We start from the raw sequence: 4,348 nt of genomic DNA on the forward strand, positions 1-4,348 counted from the left end.
GAATCTATACAAATCTAGCCAAATATGACTTTAGTCTTTAAAAGAAATTTATTGATTTTGATTCTTATAAGTGTTAATTTTTTTTAAATAATCTGTAATTAACTTTTAATGATGTAATATGTATTTAAATGTGAAAATCATTAATTTTTAATGATTCAAATTTTAAAATTTAAGAATGAAAAACAATAAAAAAATTATGAAACAAAATTTAATTTAATTATATTTAAAAAAAACTAAAAAATATATTTTATCATGTAAAATTCTTATATTCAGACATCCTGATCCTAATCTTAATCCTAATAGATGATAAAGCACGTGCAACACATTCATTAATTATTTTTATACCACAAAATCAACTGAAAAGAAATTAATTTAATCACTCCTCAATCCTCATCTCATAGTATATAAGAATTTAACATTATTCAATAAAAAGGACTAACCTTGACGTTTCCAGCTTTTTTTATTGCTACATTGATCTTCAACTGGACTTTTCAATTAGTAGTCTACCAGTGGGTCCCAAAATTAGGATTCTATCTTTCCCAGCCATGGAATTGGAAGAAATTAAAACTAGTCCAAACAATTGCAATGTGTTTTTCTTGTTTTGATAGGTAATCAAACTAGCAACAGAATGACAACTCAAAACTAGGAAATTATGTAATAATAATTGATGGAGAAAAAAAAAGTTCTATTGCAGTTTGATTACAAAGGTTCAGCAAGTCTTTCGCCTACACTTCTTATTAATTGCTTCCTATATAAGTTTCCTTATTAAAAGGATTAATATATTATTTGTACAATTCCTTTATAATATTCTTTTATCTTTCTTGTATATCGACCATCTTATATACATTTTTTTCTGTTTTTTTAGTCTCTATTTTTATTTCTTTTTATTTTATATATATATATATATATATATATATATATATATGAAATATTGTACGTACAAATTCATAATTAAAGGTCACAAATCATGGTATCTCTTTTTAGAATAAAATTATGAAAAAAATATCAACGAACACCTTGGAGCAAGCAATAAAAAATCCAAAACTATTTTTTTTATAAAAAAAATATAACATTTAATATCATGAATATACCTTTGTTATAACTGTACATACGTACACTCCAAAATATAATGTATATATGTTGTCATTTCCCTCTACATATACTTTTGCGTGTCTTATACTAGTGTCAGTGTCCCTATTTATTTCTTTTTGTATTTTACTCATTTACTCTTATCATTTTCTTATTTTCAAAGTTCAAATTAATTCATCTACTAAAAAAACACGTAGAGAGAAAAAAAAACCTTGATGCCCTTTTCTGGCCTGAACCTCTCGCCTACGGCTGTTATCCCATAGATGCGCTTCATATCTTACTGTTCCAAGCAAAGCAAAGTGAGTCACAATCATGTCCAAAAAATATAAAAACATACACATTATCAAACACAAAATAAAAGCATTATGTTCCTGAATTCAGTACCAATATAGTTTGATATTCTCAAAAAAGATACAAATAATTATCATGGGTCATTAGATACAGAAAGATTTGTAGCACTTAAACCAGAAAAGCATGTACATTTATCAATGTCTTCAATATTATTGTTCCACTTTTGCTAGCCTACATTGTTCCACTTTTATGAAGTGAACATTTTAGTCCTTAATGTGAGTGGGAAATCTAGTGAAAAAGAAGTGAGGTGAATGATATTTTCTAAAGTTGGAATTAAATATTTATGACATCACAAAACTAAAGCATGGTGAACAGGATTCAAGTTCAACATTCATTGAAGAGTATAATTGACTCAAAATAAACACAGATTATTTTTTTAAAACTATAACCAAAATCAAATCATATTAACATGATTAAAATCATACTTTATACATACGTATTGATGAATGTTTTGAAACCTGCATATTAACATTCAAACAAAGTACCTTCCAGGAAGAATCCTTACAATTTCTGCCCACTTATTATCGTATATTTGGTAATAGTAAGCTAGTTCCTCCTCCTCTGTCCATGCATCCTTCTTTCCGGGAAGCAAGTATTAGTACCTGAAATGATAACTAATTAACTACTAGTTCATCTAACGTATTTTATAGGAAACAAAGAAACAATTATATGCCAAATATAAAACCTCAGGTTATCTAACATATTTATAAAAGATAATCAATTTGATTCAAATATGTTCTTGATGAGTTAGTAACATGTGCAGAGTTAGACGCCAAGCAGGAAACTCTAACAGAAAAGGCTATAGAAAATGGTTCTTGATTAGTACATTGTACACAAAAGTTGCCATTGGATCACAGAAAAAAGTAATACATCAAATAAGACAAAAAAGATAAATTCAAAGTATACACAAAAATGGCCACTCTAAAATCTAAAAGGTCTATTGTTGCCTACCTCTCTCGGCATTGCTTTCCAATACGACCTGTTGATGAACAAAATTAATATAAAATAATAGTTCAAACTTATACTAATACAGTCACATCAACTTATTTTCTTCCAGTTCCTTCCATTGCTTCTTGACCTTCTCACTCAAAAGGTTGTCCTGTTTGTCAGAGCCACGTGATTGCAAAGTTAGGGAGCATTAACACGGCAAATTGTAAGCTAAATCAGGACGATGATGTGCCACAACCACCAAAAAACACCATGGAAAATGTTAATCCAAATGAAAGTAATATCAGTGAAGAGTCTCATTCTTTTGATGAAGAAGGATTACCTGAAGTTGACCCAATATTGGCTCCTTGAATGTAAATTATGGATGTTATCATGTCGATGCTATTTGTGTTTTCATTTCAAAACTTATCATGGACTTGTGTAATTGTCTTATTGAATTAAAACTTGTGTTATCAACTTTAATATTTCAATAGTTATTTTAGATTTAGGAGTATGAATGAACTTTACTTAATCAAATAATGTTAGTTATATACTTGTATGTAATAAATACATATATAATTTTAAATTTTTAAATATATAACGGATCAAACTGAACCAATTACTAGTCTACCGGTTGGATCACTGACCCACTACCTCGACCAAGTCAATGACCGGGCCGGATTGGACCAGATCGGGCCATTGTAATATCTTATTAGTTAATGGATTTTGCAGATGATTAATGACATAAACATCATCTTTTTTTAGTTCATATGATCTTAGTTTGTTCAATCATGTATAAATCTTTCATTTTGTATAATTTGTTTTTAATTTTGAAATTTGATTTATACATATTGTGGATTAGCCACAGCCAAATCACCTTTCATTTTTATGCAGTTTTACAAATATATGCTACTTCAAATTATATATATATATATATATATATATATATATATATATATATATATATATATATAATTTTTTTATACCTCGGGTCATTGTAGTAACACTCAAACAAACCATTATGAAAATTTGAGAATAAGAATACCTTTTTTTGTTAGCAATCCACTCATGACTGTTGTATTTGTTTTTATACATTTTATAATAATTTTTCTTTTATTTAGTAAAAAGTTAATTTAAACTAACTTATTATCTCATGGATATATTAGCAACGTTTTGTTATATTATCATGTTCATTAATTAAGATAATCAAACTTAATTAAGGATTTAAATACATACGTTTATGCATTTGATGATAAATTAAAAGATATAAAAAATATTCACAAAAAAATGATATATAAAATAAGTTTTTTTTTAAGAATATTTTAAAATATACAATTATATGTGATAATAAATAGGAACTAAAAAATGTCATAACTGTCTTTTTACTTTACAAGAAGTAAATAGTATAGTTAGTATTACGAATTTTTTCATTAAAATAATATAAACTAATTAGCGTAATAAAACACAACAGCATAGTAAAAATGCGAACACAAAAGGCGATAATGCATGTATTTTCGCTAGCTTTTATAAAAACATGTAGAAAATTTACAATTAGTTAACGGGGATTAACATTTTATTTGAAATCACTTGAACATCTAAATTATTATGGCAAAATTATATCTTTTTATATCTATTATTATAAATTTTTAAATATATATATAAATGTATTTTATTCATTGAATGATTTATATTATTTAACATAAGTACAAATAAAATATCACTGATGGAGATCAATATTTCTTTATGAATGTAATAAAAGAAATTTAGACTTAACTCATAAGGATGTACAATTATTTTAAAACCAGCTTAAAATTAAAATTACATGAAAATAATTGGGTTCTATTATAATTTTAGATTTTTTTAATTGAACATTAATAACTATGCACTAGTAAAAGCTTAAGAAAAATTTACAACTAATATAATTCATATAATACTCATCACTCAAAGATAAACTGTTTATATCGATTGCATTGCACGAATA

General features: G+C 26.0%; 1 long non-coding RNA gene across 1 annotated transcript; it reads right to left on the reverse strand.

The window, feature by feature from the left end:
* Positions 1–458: 458 nt before the first annotated feature.
* LOC114394849 lies at positions 459–2,563 on the reverse strand. The gene is made up of 4 exons (XR_003662860.1): positions 2,392–2,563; positions 1,926–2,042; positions 1,301–1,369; positions 459–503 (listed from the first exon to the last, which is right to left on the reverse strand). It is a non-coding gene; the product is annotated as an uncharacterized LOC114394849 (long non-coding RNA).
* Positions 2,564–4,348: the final 1,785 nt, after the last annotated feature.

Source organism: Glycine soja, chromosome 18, assembly GCF_004193775.1.
Source record: "Glycine soja cultivar W05 chromosome 18, ASM419377v2, whole genome shotgun sequence".
NCBI lineage: Eukaryota > Viridiplantae > Streptophyta > Magnoliopsida > Fabales > Fabaceae > Glycine > Glycine soja.